At 40.1% G+C, this 18,255-nt stretch overlaps 1 protein-coding gene across 8 annotated transcripts in view; it reads left to right on the plus strand.

The window, feature by feature from the left end:
- The window catches only part of SCYL3 (SCY1 like pseudokinase 3), a 72,553-nt gene that overhangs the window by 7,116 nt on the left and 47,182 nt on the right, over positions 1-18,255 (plus strand). The window lies entirely within an intron of this gene.

The raw sequence follows: 18,255 nt of genomic DNA on the forward strand, positions 1-18,255 counted from the left end.
GTGGTCAATTACCAAAGCTGTAGCCAAAATGTGTCATAAAACTCAGTGTGATGGCTTTTATCATCATTCTGTATTTAAAAAATTTTTTAAAAATTATGTTATTGTCGTTGAGAATATACGCAGCAAAGCAAACCAATTGAACTGTTTCTGCATGTACAATTCAGTGACATTGATTACATTCCTTGAGTTGTGCAACCATTCTCACCTTTCTTTTCTGAGTTGTTCCTCCCCATTAACATAAACTCATTGTCCCTAAGGTTTCTATCTAATCTTTCAAGTTGGTATCATCACTTTGATCAAACATAAAAACCAAAAAAAGCTGTTGCCATCGAGTCGATTCTGACTCTTAGCGATCCGATAGGACAGAGTAGAACTGCCCCATAGAGTTTCCAAGGAGCTCCTGGTAGATTCAAACTGCCAACTTTTTGGTTAACAGCCATAGCACTTAACCACTACGCCCCCGGGGATCAAATGTAGATAGTTCTTAAAAGAGCATAATGCTCAGGACAGAGGTTCTTTACTAGTTAAGCTAATCTATAGTTTGGTTTTAAGAAGACTTGAGGGGATATTTTTCGTTTAAGGCTTAAAGATTCTCTCAGGGCAATAATCGTTTCAGGGATTCGTACAGTCTCCATGGCTCCAGAAAGTCCGGAGTCAGTGAGAATTTGCAATTCTGTGTTTTTTGCCTTTAAATTTTTATTTTTTAGTGAGGAAGTTAGGAAGACTGATTTTACATGGCGGGTAGCACAGTGGTTAAAGCGATTGGCTGCTAACACAAAGGTCAGTTATTAGAACCCACCAGCTGCTACGCAAGAGAAAGATGTGGGTATCTGCTTCCGTAAAGATTTACAGCCTTAGAAACCCTAGGGGCAGTTCTCTGTCCTATAGGGTCCTTTTGAGTCAGAATCAAGTCGGCAGAAGGTTTGGTTTTTTTGGTAAGATAAGATAAAGGGTTGATATAGCATAACAAAAGTGATTTAAGTATTGACAGCCTTCTAAGTAGTATGTTGATGAGGGGCATGGAATAAAAATAATATACCTTAGGAAATTCAACTACTATTTTTTCCTTTCCTGAGACATTATTTTGCCCTAGAAAGAACACTGGACTGGGAACCAAGGGATCTGAGCTGTAGTTCTTGTTGAAGAACCTGTGCTCTGGTTCCTTTGAAGGACCTGTACTCTAGTTTCTATTGAGGGAAATGGGCTCTGATTCTTGTTGAGGGACCTGTACTTTAGTTCTTGTTGTAGGAACTGGGTTCTAGTTCATGTTGAGAGACACGAGCTCTGGTACTTGTTGAGGGACCATACTCTAGTTCTTGTTGAAGGAACTGGGCTCTGGCTCTTGTTGAAGGACCTATACCCTAGTTCTTGTTGAAGGAACTGGACTCTAGTTTTTGTTGAGGGACGTGGGGTCTGGTTCTTGTTGAAGGACCCAGGCTCTGGTTCTTGTTGAGGGACCTGTACTCTAGTTCTTGTTGTAGGACCCAAAAGAACGGGGTTCTAGTTCTTGTTGAGGGAAAGGGGCTCTGGTTCTTGACGAGGGACCTGTACTCTAGTTCTTGTTGCAGAACCCATACTCTGGTTCTCGTTGAAGGAACTGGGTTCTAGTTCTTGTTGAGGGAAATGGGCTCTGGTTCTTATTGGGGGACCTGTACTCTAGTTCTTGTTGAAGGAACTGGGTTCTAGTTCATGTTGAGGGACACGGGCTCTGGTTTTTGTTGAGGGAACTGTGCTCTAGTTTTTGTTGAGGGACCTGTGCTCTAGTTCTTGTTGAAGGACCCGTACTCCAATTCTTGTTGAAGGAACTGGGCTCTGGTTATTGTTGAAGAACCTGGGCTGTAGTTCCTGTCAAGGGACCTGGACTCTGGTTTTTATTGAAGGACCTGGACTTTAGTTCTTGTTGAACGTCCTGGGTTTTGATTCTTGTTGAAGAATCTGGATTTTGGTTCTTGTTGAAGGACCTGGGTTTTGGTTCTTGTTGAAGGACCTGTACTGTAGTTCTTGTTGAAGGACCTGGGCTGTGGATCTTGTTGAGGGACTTGGACTCTGGTTCTTATTCAGGACCCAGGTTCTAGTTCTTGTGAGGAACCTGGGCTCTGGTTCTTTTTTTTTTTTAACGTTGTGCTTTAGTCGAAAGTTTACAGAGCATATTAGTTTCTCATTAAACAATACACAAATGGTTTTGTGACACTGGTTGCCAACCCTGTGTGTGTCAGTATTCTCCCCTTCTTCACCCTGCATTTCTTGTTTCCATTTGTCCAGTTTTCCTGACCATTCTTGCCATCTTTGCGTTTGTGCTGGTGTTCCTATTTGGTCTCATATACGTGATCGAACTACGAAGCCGGTTCTGCACGTATGCTATTGTTTGTTTTATGGACCTGTTAAATCTTTAGCTGAAAAGTGAACTTCAGGAGTGACTTCAGTACTGAGTTAAAAGGGTGTCCAGAAGCCATGCTCTCAGGGTTTCTACAGTTTTCATCAGACCAGTAAGTCTGATTTTTATCTTGTGAATTTGAATTTTGTTCTAAATTTTCTTCTGCTCTGTCTGGGCCTCTATTGTGATCCCTGTCAGAGCAGTTGGTGGTGGTAGCCAGGCAGCATTTAGTTGTTCTGGGCTCAGTCTGGTGGAGGCTGTGGTTTTTGTGGTCCATTATTCCTTTGGCCTAATCTTTCTCTTCTGTCTTTGGTTTTCTAAATTCTCCTTTGCTCCAGACAGGATGGGTTCACTAGGTGTATCTTAGATGGTTGCTTGCAGGCTTTTAAGACCCCAGACGCTGCTCATTACAGTGGGATGTAGAATATATTCTTTGTGAACTATGTTATGCCAGCTGAGCTAGATATCCCCTGAAGGCATGGTCCCCAAGCCTCAGCCCAGTAATCTGGTCCCTCAGAGAGTTTGGATGTATCTGTGAAGCTTCTGTGACTGCCTTGGTCAAGTTGTGCCGACTTCTCCAGTATTGTGTACTGTCTTACCCTTTGCTAAAGTTACCGCTTATCTACTACTTAGTTAGTGTTTTTCCCTCCCACTCCTCCCCTCCCTTGTAATGATCAAAGATTTTTTTCTTTCTTTGTTGTCTTAGTCATCTAGTGCTACTATAACAGAAATATCACAAGTGGATGGCTTTAACAAACAAGTTTATTCTCTCACAGTCTCATAAGGAGACTAGAAGTCTGGATTCAGTACGCCAGCTCCAGGGGAAGACTTTCTCTCTTTTGGTTCTGGGGGAAGGGCCTTGTCATCACTCTTCTCTGATCAAGGAAATTCTCAGTGCAGGACCCTGGGCCCAAAGAACGTTCTGTTCTCCTGGCTCTTGTTTCTTGGTGGCATGAGGTCCCCCTGTCTCTCTGCTTTCTTCTCTCGTATATATCTCAAAAGAGATTGACTTAATCTCTTGAAGTTGTAAATTGAGTCCTGCCTCATCAACATTACTGCCTGTAATCCCACTTCATTAACATCATAGATGTAGGATTTACAACACACAGGCAAATCACATCAGATGGCAGAAATGGTGGACAGTCACACAATACTGGGAATCATGGACTAGCCAAGTTGACACACATTTTGAGGGACACAGTTCAATCCATAACATGTATGTAAACCTTTTCTTGAATTTTTAGTGATCTCATACAGTATTTGGCCTTTTGTGATTGACTTATTTCACTCAGCGTAATGCTCTCCAGATCCGTCCATGTTGTGAGATGCTTTCCAGATTCGTCATTGTTTTTTATTGTTGCATAGTTTTCCATTGTGTGTGTGTACCATAGTTCATTTATATTTTCATCTGTTGATGGGGACTTAGGTTGTTTCGATCTTTTTGCTATTGTGAATAATGTTGCAGTGAACGTGGGTGGGTGTATGTCTCTTGGTGTCACATCTCTTATTTCTCTAGGATATATCCTAGGAGTGGGATTGCTGGATCATGAGGTATTTCTGTTTCTAGCTTTTTAAGGAAGTACCGTGTTGTGGTTGTACCATTTTACCTTCCCGCCATCAGTGCATAAGAGTTCAAATCTCCCTGCAGCCTTTCCAATATTTATTTGTTTTTTTGATTAGTGCCAGTAATGTTGGGGTGAGATGGTATCTTATTGTAGTTTCGATTTGCATTTCTCTCTTGGCTAGTGTAACCTATCTCTTTGGCCCATACAGGGATCGGACCACGACTTTGGCGTTATTAGCACCATGCCCTAACCAGCTGAGCCAACCGGTGACATGGTGGTTAAGAGCTACAGCTGCTAACCAAAAGGTCAGCAGTTTGAATCCACCAGGCGCTCTTTGGAGAACATATGGGGCAGTTCTGCTGTGTCCTGTAGGGTCTCCACGGGTCGGAATCAACTTGATGGCAACGGGTTTGGTTTTTCTTTTTATTGGCTAGTGATCGAGAGCGTTTCCTCGTGTGTCTGTTAGCTGCTTGAATGTCTTTGGTGAAGTGTCTGTTCGTTCCTTTGTCCATTTTTTAATTGGATTATATGTCTTTTTGTTCTAGAGGTGTTGGATTTTCTTAGAGATTTTAGAAATTAGACCTTTGTCAGATATGTCATTGGCCAAAATTTTCTCCCAGTCTGTATGTTCTGTTTTTACTCTTTTGGTGAAGTCTTTTGATGAGCATAAGTGTTTAATTTTTAGTTACCTAGTTATTTAGTTTATCTTCTGGTGTTTGTATGTTGTTAGTTTTGATTTGTATCCTATTTATGCCATATATTAGGGCCCCTAGCGTTGACCCCATTTTTTCTTCGCTAATCTTCATAGTTTTTGGTTTTATATTTAGATAATTTGATCCATTTTGAATTAGTTTTGTGTATGGTATGAGATATGGATTCTGTTTCTTTTTTTGTAGATGGACGTCGAGTTTTGCCAGAAATATTTGTTAAAAGACTTTTTTCCCCATTTAATGGACTTTGCGCCTTTGTCAAAGATACATCTGGTATCTCACTTCTGTTCCCTTGTCAGTGTATCTGTCATGGTACTAGTACCAGGCTGATTTGACTATGGTAGCTGTATAGTAGGTTGGGCTCTAGTTCTTGTTGCTGACCTGGGGTCTGGTTCTTGTTGATGGACCTGGGTTCTAGTTCTTGTTGATGGACCTGGGCTCTGGTTCTTGTTGCTGGACCTGGGCTCTGGTTCTTGTTGCTGGACCTGGGCTCTGGTTCTTGTTGCTGGACCTGGGCTCTGGTTCTTGTTGCTGGACCTGGGCTCTGGTTCTTGTTGAGGGACCTGGGCACTGGTTCTTGCTGAGGGACCTGAGCACTGGTTCTTGTTGAGGGACCTGGGCACTGGTTCTTGTTGAGGTTCCTGGGCTCTTTTTTGTTGAGCCATCTGGGCTCTGATTCTTACTGAGGGACCTGGGTGCTGGTTTTTGTTGAAGGTCCTGGGCTCTGGTTCTTGTTAAAGGACCTGGGCTCTGGTTCTTCTTGAAGGACCTGGGCTCTGGTTCTTTTTGAAGGACCTGGGCTCTGTTTATTGTTGAAGGACCTGTACTCAAGTTCTTGTTGAAGGGCCTGGCCTCTAGTTCTTGTTAAAGGACCTGGGGCCTAGTTCTTGTTGAAGGACCTGGGCTCTGGTTGTTGTTGAGGGCCCTGTACTCTAGTTCTTGTTGAAGGAGCTGGCCTCTGGTTTTGTTCAGGGACCTGGGCCTGTAGTTCTTGTTGAAGGACCTGGGCTCTGGCTCTTGTTATGGTTTTTTTGAGGGATCTGGGCTCTAGTTTTTTTTTTCAAATCGAGAAGAAAGATTTTATTCCAGTAGGCAGAAGTGGGAAATGGACAAACATGCTGTTGGAGCCGTGTCTGCCTGAGTCCAAGGAATGTTACAGAATAGAGTAAAAAGGTGGACAGACAACATGCTGCCAGAGACCAAGGGATGTTACAGAATAGGCAAAAGTGGGTAATGGACAAGCATGCTGCCATAGCTGTGTGTGCCCGAATCAGAGAAATGTTAAAGAATCATCTGCATATATTGACATTACAAGTGGGGAAAATCATTTAAAGTCTCAATGTTTTGCACATTGGCTGAAAACTACTAAAACATTGCTATTGCATGCTTTGAATCGTCATTCTTAATAATTACTGGTACAGGTTTCAGTAAGGACAGTCAGGAGGGTCTTCATTGGTCCAACAAATCTTACTATTTACTAAATGTTAATAGGAAAAGATAAGAGTGGAAAATATATGAGTCTTTTGTGTCTGTCCAAGTATTGTTTATGTGAAAGGTTCCCTAAAAGATGTCTTCCAGGATTGTCCTAGCTATCGTTTTTATACTTTAGGGCCCAGTTCATGTGTCTTTGTGAGTCCAGCTCCAGCTGGGTCACATTCTTTATACTCAAGGACAGGGAATAGTGGCTCCAATTTTAAACTCCTAAGTCACTCCTTCCTTTTGATTGGTGAATGGAGATAACACATCTACGATCAGAACCTCTACTTAATCGGGCTTCAAGCTGTTGGCCATGGTGGGGCCTTTAAACTCACGCTGCTGGTTTTCCATTGGATACATCTGATTCTTCACCAGGATCTTAAGTAAGAGTGACATTCTCATCAGTCGGATTGCAGAAATGAGCAGAGTCAGTGTACATCAACATTTTAGCCAAAGCCTTTGTTTTGCCTTTTAAGTGTATAAGACAATAGAAGATAAGTTGTATTATGCTTAGTACTGTGAGGATACAGACTAAGAATATTACTGTTTCTTGCAGTAGTGATCTAGCTCATGTACTTTTTCCTGATGGTAACCAACCAAATAAATCTGGTGTAATAGGCTGTTATAGTGTGTGAACAAATAGCTTGCTATCCAATTTTGTGTATATTTTGTTCTACTTCTCCTGTGTTATTTATCCAACTGGCAGTAAGAAGCATTTACTGCAGCACAGACTCCACCTTCTTGGGCTAGTAAAAAATCTAAGGCTATTCTGTTATTTAATGCCGCTGTGGCAAATGAGGTCAGAGATTGCGGTTGTGTTTCTGTACCATTAGCGACTTTGTCTGCTGTTTGTCCCATAGTGATTGATAAATTTTTTTAACCTCAAAACCCTCTGCCAACGAGTTGATTCTGACTTAGCGACCCCGTAGGGTTTCGAAGGCTGTAAAACTCTGTGGAAGCAGATTTCCACGTCTTTCTCCCGTGGAACTGCTGGTAGTTTAAAACCGCCGATCTTTCAGTTAACAATCGCTTTAACCACTGTGCCACCGGGGCTCCTTCAATTTCTTAAAGGTTCTCCAGTTCAACTATACCATAGTAGGAATTTAACCTCTTAGAAATGACCAATTCTACCCTGAGTGTTTGACCAGTGGGTTTTCTTCTGACTCATTTTACAATGTAACAATTTACTGTGTAACAATTTACAGTATTTACTATGAATATCTGAAGGTAATCCTAAAGTTGCCGAGGTGCATTTCTCACGCGTTCACCAGGAACCTAAGCAAGAGATTGCCTAAGTAAATTCAGTGTCAGAGGAAAAAGGATCATCTAAATGAGTACAGTTAGATTCAGCACACAAAAACATTTTTCCACAAGGAGCATACAAAGTTTGTCTAGAGGAAACAGAAAGTATAGAAGAATTTACATGTGTACATGATTAGTAAGATAATACATGATGGACCTCTCTGTTGAAGGCCTCTGGTTAATCTGTTTAAAACATAACTAAGCTGCCCCTCCCTGGTTTGCCTACCAACAGTCATGGGTCACTTTCTCGGAAGCAGAAGTGGAGCCCAAGACTGAATGGAGTCTAAGCCATGAGGTTGATCTCTTCTGAGAACCTGGTTTCTTTATGATACGTAGTTTTCTGCATAGCAAGGGGGTGACAGTTTGATTACAAGCATTAGACAGGCATTTCATACATTACCTTGATGACTAATTAAAATAATTACTGCTTTACTATAAACATAGCTCCCGGTCTGATTTTAGAGTCAGTTGAAAACCCTGGTAGCATAATGGTTAGGAGCTACAGCTGCTAACCAAAAGGTCAGCAGTTAGAATCCATCAGGCGCTCCTTGGAAACCGTATGGGGCAGTTCTACTCTGTCTTATAGGGTCGATATGAGTCAGAATCAACTCGACGGCAACGGGTTTGGTTTTTTTTCCCCCCAAAACAGATTGAATTCTTAAAAAAAGAAACAAACAAACAAAAACCTTGCAACACCCGAAGGCAATGGCTCGTGTAGGTTGCTCCAGCCTCCCTGAAAGCCAGAAACCTGATATTCAGGAGAATTACAACTCTTTCATCAATCCCTCCTTTGGTTTATGATCCTGCTATAGAATCTTTGATCAGAAATGTTCACTAATGGTAGTTGGACACTGTCTAGTTTTTAAGATCCCAGGTACCATGTGGTGAACTAGGAGGTAGAACAGAAACACTAACAATAATATTAGGCCAATTGTCTGAAATAACCAATGAGACCGTGACCCTAAGGTCTTTGAACTGAGGAAACAATCTCACGAGGTGTTTGTGTGTACATGAGCAACATCAGTAGTTGCTTTCCATGTGCCTCAGCAGCATCTCCGTACTGTAAAACCTCCAATCGCATGTTAATATAGACACAGCCACGTTGATCTGTTAGGCGCAAACTGTGCCTTGGGAGGCCAGCAGGCAATCTAATGCCATGCTGTGTTGTAAAATCATAGCTCAAACTTCGGGCACTTCTCTGGTTATGATATTTACAGCTTTGGTAAGTTTACCAACAGGAACTTCTAATTCAAGAGTTAAAATATCTAAACCAATTAGATAATTTAGGAGAAAGGAGGAAAATGATTTCTTATATCCACAAAGTAGGACCCTAAAACATCAGCAGTATTCCCACATAAAACCCGTAGTAATCCTTTAGTTAAAAAAAAAAAAAATACTCAGTCTTAATTTCTGTTCCACGTGATCCTGGATCAGCCACAGTCTGTGAACCTATCAGCTTCTACATAAAAGTCCTGGGAATCTTGATGCAGTCTAGTCACAGTCCTTTTCACAAGTCCATCTTTTTGTTGAGATATTTTGGTCAAACGTTGTCATCAAGTCAGCAAAGTAAAAACTTACGTGCAGATGACAAAATTTGTCTGTGTTGAAGGGACGTGGAGTGTGAATGCACGGCGTCCAGAACATAGGACCCGTTTGCCAGCTTCTGCTCTGCCAGAGTTCAGGTCTCCTCGAGGTTGACTGGATTCATTGCTACACAAAACCCTGCTGGCTATGCCATTCATTGTCCTAGGATGAGATCACCAAAAAATTATAGTAAAGCAAGAAGGTAGATTTTATTCAGCATATTTCCAAGAGGAAAAAGTGGGAAACGGACAAGCATGCTGCCAGAGCCATGTCTGCCCAAGTCAAAGGAACGTTACAGAATAGACAAAAGTGGGAAATGAGCAAGCATGCTCCAGAGCTGTGGCTGCGTGAGTCCCTTTGAATTAGAAAGGAGTTGTTGGTTGATGCTTTGCGTCTTGGATATTTGGCTGCTTGAGTCATCTTCAGAAGGTTTTTAAAAAGGCTGGTATAATTGTATTAGTTCTGCAGTGTGTTACAATGTCAAGCACACTAGTACTAGGTTGAATTTGATATCTTTAGTTTGTTAAAGTTAGGATCTATGTTACCCTGAGTCCCTCTGTATTGTCAACAAGTATGAAATACGATAATTGATATTGTTTTCATAGGTTTCTTTAATTTTTACTCTTTTACAAATGATATAAAGTTTACACTAGTAATATAGTTCAGTCACACCAATTCATTATTTGATGTGTCTTTGGTCAGGCATGAAATTAACAGTCATATGATGGTTCCTAAGCGGGGGGGAAAGTCTGTAACAATCCGTTCAGAATGTGTTTTCTGGTAATGCATTGTGGTAAAAACTGTAGTTGCCTGTTTTATTGTTTTTTCAGGTCTCACAAGTTTTCTGCCTTTGACAGGATGCAGTTTTAGCAGTTTTCTGTTGCTCATTTTAGTGAAAAATATTTGAGTTTTCCTTCTCTGACAGGTTTCCACCTTACACAGGTTCCAGCTTTCAAAGGTTTTACTGTACTTTTTATTGTGATTTTGCGGAAGTTATAATGCCTTCCTTCACTGTCTTGTCTTTATGTGCAGTTAATGTCTGGCATACTTCGTGTTGTTTTCATTAATGAAGATTGCATGTATTTTTTGTAATAATTTAGAGTGAATATTACTAATGGGGTACTAGAAAATTATAATCTTTCTTAGTCTTAAGACTATAAGACTTTTTAAAAATTTGTATTGCTCTTTATGATATATATACCAAGAAAGTTGAACAACCCAGATCATAAAGCCTTTAAAGAAAATAAAGATCCACGCACAATGTTTGAGGACTTCTTGTGCTGTAGGAATTACAAACCTTGAGGGGGAAGAGTTTCCCCTCAGGTACCTATAGATACCCTTGTACCTTTGCAAAAAGTTTAAACTGGTCTCTTTATGTCCTTCAGGCCATCCTGTGGCTTTGAAAGCCTCAGGACATGTGTCTGGGAAATCCGAAATGATAATAAGATGATAGGGAGTTTAGATTATCAGAATGTTTCAGAGCTAGCTCTCACAGTACTTGAGAACTGTCTGGCATTTGGTGCATCAGGTTTTAGGGACCTGATCTCCTGCGTGTCTGAAATACTGAGGTGGCTGTAGTTAGCTCCTGCGGCTCTCTTCCTCTGGAGTTTGGGTTCCTGGTCCTACTTTCGATTAGTTTTAAATGACCATTCCAAGCAGACATATGGTGTTTTGCTTGTCAGATATCGCTGGGTAGCAGTCACACTTGTTCCCTACTGCTCTAAATTTAAAAATAAGTAAAAACCATCCTAGTGCACTGTTAATATAAAACCCAGGGCCCTTGAGTCGATTCCGACTCATAGCGACCCTATAGGACGGAGTAGAACTGCCCCATAGAGTTTCCAAGGAGCACCTGGCGGATTCGAACTGCCGACCCTTTGGTTAGCAGCCACAGCACTTAACCACTACACCACCAGGGTAATGCAGGTATGAGGTCTGACCACAACGCAGTATCAGAAATACTTCAGATCCACCAGACCTTCTCATTGTACCTGAAATCTGCCAACTGTAATTATTAGTATAATTTGTGTAGTGGTTATGATGACTCATTTCTAACCAGTAATTTATTAGGAATGATAAATCCTAAGTTAGGATTTGGTTGCTGTGGTTTACTGTAATCCAAGTGCTCAGGTAGGGTTTCGTGGTAAGTAGAAACCTGTAAAAACAATTCCTTAGTGTCTTTATACCAGGCAGCTGCCTATGACTCTAGGAACAGATATGTCGATGCTACGTAGCTGCCCTGCTAATGTCCTGAGAGACATTGTGCTCTTCTCCATTAGGATTCAGGCTGCTGTGTAGAAGAGTTGATCAGCATGTTTGGGAGCCTACATTGTGTGGGCATGCCAAAAAAATAGAAGAAGTGCTTGCTGTGCTCAAAGGGGTTTGCCTTCTAGTTGTATGGTTGTTCCTCGTGTTGACATTTTCTTTTTGCACTTCTCCCTCTCAACAATGGCTCAAGCATAACAATGGTTGTGAGGATGGCAGAGGACCAGGTAGAGTTTTGTTCCATTGTACATAGGGTCGCTATGAGTCGGAACCAACTGGGTGGCACCTAACAACAACAACATACTATTTACAACACTTACTCTGTTGTAAATCAACTTTCTTAAACATTCTCAGCTTTTTTAGGAATTATTTTTTTCATCTAATGATCAAAATCAAGTGTTTTTACAAAGTTCCGAGTGTTATCCACTCAGGAGAACTTCAGAATATCCCCCACCCCTCAGGTATGATGGGGCCACCAGATAGAACTGGCCATCTCCCAGCTCCCCGATATAGTGTTCAGACTTCACTGTTCCACCCTTTCTCCTTTAATGCTCTCAAACGTCCAGCCATGTCACCTCCTACCCAAATGAAATACCTGTGGAAGCCTGTTTTTGGAGCTCCAGGTCTATATTTCCACCTGTCTATTGAATACTGCTGCCTGGATTTTCCACCAGCAGCTTAAGGCCAGGCTCTCCAAAATGGAATTTTTTTTTTTTTAATTGTTGTGAAAACATACACACCAAAACATGTGCCAGCACAACTTCCATGTGTACAACTCAGTGACACTGATGACATTATTCACTTTGTGCCACCATTATCACAAACCTCGTCCAAAACATTCCACCCCAATTAACATCAACTCAGTGCCTCGGAAACAGAAACTTGCCCTTTCCCCCTCCCATCCCTGGTAACCATTGGTAATCTTTGGTTTCTATGTATTTGCCTATTTCATGTAAGTGAGATCAAACACTAATTGTTCCTTTGCAAGTGGCTTTCTTCTGCTCAGCATGATGTTTCCAAGGTTCATCCATGTTGTGGCATCCATCTGAACTTCATTTCTTTTTATGGCTGCGTAATACTCCAATGTATATGTGTGTACTATGTTTTGGGTATTCATTCTGTTGATGAACATTTTGGTTGTTTCCACCTTTTGCCTATTGTAAAAAATGCTGCAGTGAACATGGTGTGCAGGATTCTGTTTGCGTTCCTGCCTTCACTTCTCCTGGGTATATACCTAGGATCAGGATTCCAGGATCATATGTTAATTCTGTGTTCAACCTTTTCAGAAATCACCAAACTGTTTTCCACAGTGGCCATACCATTTTACACTCCCATCAGAAATGGATGAGGATTCCGGTTTCTCCACAATCTCGTCAACACTTGTTTTTCATTTTTGTTTTTTTGATGATTGCCATTCTGATGGAGGTGAGGTGATGCCTCATTGTGGTTTTGATTTGTGTATCCCTAATGGCTAATGATGTTGAGCATCTTTTCCTGATTTGTTGGCCATTTTAATATCCTCTTTGGTGAACTGTCTGTTCAAATCCTTTGCCCATTTTTTGATGTGGTTTTTTGTCTTTTTGTTGTTAAATTGTCAGTTTTATATGTATTTTAGGTATTAGGCCTTTATCTAATACATGATTCCGAAAAAAATGTCTCCCAGTCTGTAGGTTGTCTTTTCACTTTATTGCTAACAAAATGGAATTCTTCACCCCTTCTTCATTTTGTCTTTTGTTCTTAGTTTATGATCCAACATCCTATTGTACTTTTATCTGTGTCTCGATTTGCATTTTAGGGGAAGAAGGAAGAATATTTCTGCCTGATCTCTTGTTCTCTAGCTGAGGTGCTTTGGTTATTTTGTTATATTGATTTAACAGAGTGAAATTTATGACTTTCTTCGTTGTTGTCTAAAAGCTCGTAAGTGGATTTGAGCTGTAGATAAGAATACTGAGCCAGTTCCCTTTGTGTAATTCTCAAATCCAAGTAGTAAATCATGTAGAACAACAATGAAAAGTTAAGCTTTTAAGGCTTGAACTAATTCTGTAGATAGCTGAGTCGTAACTGATTCCTGAAAAGTGGGAATAGTTTATAATCAGGGCTAAAATCTCACACTTAGGATCTCTGTGTGGGCATAGGTAAGTATAAATATTGACGTATTATATAGTACTGTTCCTTTTTAACAGTAATTGCCCTTACTCAGAATCCTCTTTCAAAGACCAGCACCTAATCCAGTGAATGGTATGTAATAGGTATGAGGAACTTTGGGGCCAACAGCTTCAAGGCATTCCCATTCAGCAGCAGTCACCTTTCTCCATCAGAACGAGAGATACTTATTTGTTCACCTGATGCTCATTGGGAAAATATCCTAGTGACTCTCAGCACGTGCATTTTGCTACGTAGCGGAAGCCTGAATCAAGAAATGTTTCTACTTGATTCTTAACTGCTAGCTTTTCTGGTGACTCTATACATAATTTATATATAATATTGATTGTGCCAAAGGGGAGTGACAAATAAGATTCTTGCCAAGTGCCTTGTTCAGAATCATCCAATGAGGCATTCCTTCTTCCCTTTCTTCATTTAACAAATAAGAATTGAGCCTGTAGGTTAAAAAAATGAGCAGAATAAAAAAATAAGTTTAATATTTAAATTTAAATGAACATTTTTAATTCTGTATTTCCATGCACTAAATGAGATTGCTTTCCTTCTGATTTACTAGTCTGTCCTGGTACTAGAAGGAGAATGAAAGAAGATACGTAAATCAAAGGCAAATAATATGAACTCAAAGATGTAAATGCTGAATGAAGACTTTTTCCTGAGCAGGCCAAAGTGAAATCTTTTCAAGCTTGGTTTGAAAATAATCTTTTTTTTTTTTTTAATTGTGCTTTCGGTGAAGGTTTACAGAGCAAATTAGTTTGCCATTCAATAGTTGACACACAGATCATTCCATGACATAGGTTGTACTCCCTGCAGTGTGTCAGCACTCTCCCCATTACCACCGAGTTCCCCATTTCCATTCATCTGGTTTTCCTGCCACTTCTTGCCTTCTTGTCTTTGCCCTAGGGCGTATGTTGTCCTTTTGGTCTCATGTAGATGATTGTTCACAGGAGTAAATTCTTCACAAGTGTTATTATTTATTTATAGGCCTGTCTGTCATTTGGCAGAAAGGTGATCTCTGGAAAGTGGCTTCAGTTTCAAGTTAGAAGGATGTCTAAGGGCTTTAGTCTTGGAGGTTCCTGTGGCCTCTCTCAGACCAGTAAATCTGGTCTTTTTTATGAATTTGTATTTTGTTCTACTTTTGTTTTTCCCCCCACTCTAACCAGGACCTTCTCTTATGATCCTGTTCAGATCTGTCAGTTGTGGTAGCCAGACACCATCTAATTCTTCTGGTCTCAGGCTGGTGGAGGCTGTGGTTCCTGTGGACCATCAGTCCTTTGGACTAATTGTTTCCTTGAGTCTTTGGTTTTTTCCACTCTCCTTTGCTCCTGATGGAAAGAGACCAATGGTTGTGTCTTGGATGGCCACTCGCAAGCTTTTAAGACCTCAGATGCTACTCACTGGAGTAGGATGTGAAACGTTTTCTTTATGAACTGTATTAGCCAATTGACCTAGACATCCTCCAGGACTCTATGGTCCTTAGCCTTCAAGCCCAGTAACTCAGTCCCATGGAGGTGTTTGGTTATGTCAAGGTTCTTTCTATGACTCTGCCCCCTGTGTGCTCTATTATGTATATGAATATACATACAACACATATGAATATGTAGAAGTATGCACGTGGGTGTACTCCCATATATGCCCTCCCACACCTAGTCAGTATACATATCTACCTGTGTATCCACTCATAAATTATTGTTTGTTATTACTGTTGCAGAATTGTGTATGTTAAAGTACTTACCACACCCAAAAAATCCAGTGCCGTCAACTTACCATAGCTGCCTTTTATTCTTGTGTACCTCTCAGTGTCTTCCCTTGGCTTGGTTATGTTGTGCTGATTTCCTCCATATTGTGTACTGCCTTTTCCTTCACCAAAGTTAACACGTCTATTCTCTAGTTAGTGATTTTCCCTCCCTCCCCTTCCCATCCCTGGTTAACATCAAAATGTTTCTTTCTGTGTGTAAATCTTTTCTTGACTATTTATAATAGTGGTCTCATACAATATTTGTCCTTTTGTGATTGACTTACTTCACTTAGCATACTGCCCTCCAAATTCATCCATGTTGTGAGATGTTTCTCAGATTCATCATTGTTCTTTGTTGTTGCATGGTGTTCCATTGTGTATATGTACCACATTTTGCTTATCCATTCATCTGTTGATGGGCACTTAGGTTGTTTCAACCTTTTTGCTATTGCGAATAATGCTGCAGTGAACATGGGTATGCATATGCCCATTCTTGTCACAGCTCTTAAAATTTCTCTAGGATATATTCCTATAAGTGGGATTGCTTGGATTGTATGGTATTTCTATTTCTAGATTTTAAGGAAGTGAAGTACATTTTCCATAGTGATTGTACCATTTTACATTCCAACCAGCAATGTATAAGAGTTCCAGTCTTCCCACAACCTTGCCAGCATTTGTTGTTTTCTGTTTTTTTGCCATTATTGGCGGTGTGAGATGGCACCTCATTATAGTTTTGATTGGCATTTCTCTAACGGCTAATGATTGCAAGCATCTCTTCATGTGTTTGTTAGCCACCTGGACTTCTTCTTTGGTAAAGTGTCTGTTCATGTTCTTTGCCCGTTTTTTAACTGGATTGTCTTTTTGTTGTGGAGGTGTTGAAGTTTTCTATAAATTTTAAGAGATTAGACCCTTGTTAGGTATGTCATAGCCAAAATTTTTTTCCCGGTCTGTAGGTTCTTCTTTTACTCTCTTAGTGAAATCTTTTGATAAATATAAGTGTTTAATTTTTAGGAGTTCTCAGTTATGTAGTTTATCTTCTGCTCTTACATTCTTAGTTATTTTAGTATTTTATTTATGCCATATATTAGGGCCCTTGTTAAAAAGTAAAGATGTTACTTTGAAGACTAAGGTGTGCCTGACCCAAGCCATGGTGTTTTCAGTTGCCTCATATGCACGCAAAAGCTGGACAGTGAATAAGGAATACTGAAGAAGAATTGATGCCTTTGAATTGTGGTGTTCATGACGAATATTGAATATACCATGGACTGCCAGAAGAACGAACAAATCTGTCTTGGAAGAAGCACAGCCAGAATGTTCCTTAGAAGCAAGGATGGTGAGACTTTGTCTCACATACTTTGGACGTGTTATCAGCAGGGACCGACCAGTCCCTGGAGAAGGATATCATACTTGGTAAAGTAGAGGGTCTGTGAATAAGAGGAAGACCCTCAATGAAATGGATTGACACAGTGGCTACAACAATGGGCTCAAGCATAACAACGATTGTGAGAGTGGTGCAGGACTGGGCAACGTTTTGTTCTGTTGTTGCCATGAGTCGGAATTGACTTGATGGCACCTAACAACAACAACAACAGTTTTGTTCCTGTTTTTTCTTCCATTACCATTATAGTTTTAGGTTTTACATTTAGGTCTTTGATCCATTTTGAGTTAGTTTTTGTGTATGGTGTGAGGTAAGGATCTTGTTTCCTTTTTCTGCAAAAGGATACTCGGTTTTGCTAGCACCGTTTGTTGAAGAGACTATCTCTTCCCCATTTAATGGACTTTGATCCTTTTTCGAAGATTAGTTGTCCTAAGTGGATGGATTTACTTCTGGGTTCTCAGTTCTGTTCCATTGATCTATATGTCTGTTAGTGTACCAGTATCAGGCTGTTTTGACTACTGTGGTTGTAAGATAAGTTTTGAGGTTGAGGAATGTGACGTCGTCTACTTTGTTGTTGTTCCTAATAATGCTTTGCTTATCCAGGGCCTCTTTTCTTTCCATATAAAATTTTTCTATCTTATTAAAAAATAATGTTGGAATTTGGATTGGGATTGCATTATATTTGTAGTTTGCTTTGGGTAGTCTTGACATTTTCACAACGTTAAGTCTTCCTGTCCGTGAGCATGTTATGTTTTTCCATTTACATAGGTCTCTTTTGGTTTCTTGGAGTAGCGTTCTGTAGTTTTCTTTGAATAAGTCTCTTATGTCTCTAGTTAGATTTGTTCCTATTTATTTTATCTTTTTGAGAGCTATCTATTGTAAGTGGTATATTTTCCTGATTTCCTTTTCAGAGTTCTTTTTGTTGATGTAGAGGGATCCAGCTGATTTTTATATGTTAATCTTGTATACAGCCACTTTGCTGAAGTATTCTATTAGTTTCAGCAGCTTTCCTGTAGAATTTTTGGGATTTTCCATGTATGTGATCATATTATCTGCGAATAGGGATAGTTTTACTTCTTCCTTACCAATTTGGATGTGCTTTATTTCCCTTTCTTATTGCTCTAGCTAGGACTTCCAGTACAGTATCGGTAAAAGTGGTGGTAAAAAGGCATTCTGTTTGGTTCCTCTTCTCTAGGGGAATGCTTTCAGTCTGTGTCCATTGAGAATAATATTAGCTGTTGGTTTTGTATATGTGCCCTTCATTATGTTGAAGAAGTTCTCTTCCATTCCTATTTTGCTGAGTGTTTTTATCAAGAATTGGTATTACACTTGATCCAATGCCTTTTCTGCATTGAGATGATCATGTGATTTTTGTTTTATTTATGTGGTGCGTTACATTGATTGATATTTTAGTGTTGAACCATCCTTGTATACCTGGTATAAATCCCACTTGGTCATGACGTAATGTTTTTCTGATATGCTGTTGTATTTTTTTGGCTGGAATTTTGTTGATAATCTTTGTGTCTATATTCACGGAGGAGTTTCCTTTTCTAGTGGTGTCTTTGCCTGGTTTTGGTATCAGGGTTATGCTGGCTTCATAGAATGAATTTGGGAGTATTCCTTCCTTTTTTATGTGCTGGTATAGTTTGAATAGTATCGGAGTCATCTCTTCTCTGAGTGTTTAGCAGAATTCTCCAGTGAAGCTG

The sequence above is a fragment of the Loxodonta africana genome, chromosome 3 (assembly GCF_030014295.1).
Source record: "Loxodonta africana isolate mLoxAfr1 chromosome 3, mLoxAfr1.hap2, whole genome shotgun sequence".
NCBI lineage: Eukaryota > Metazoa > Chordata > Mammalia > Proboscidea > Elephantidae > Loxodonta > Loxodonta africana.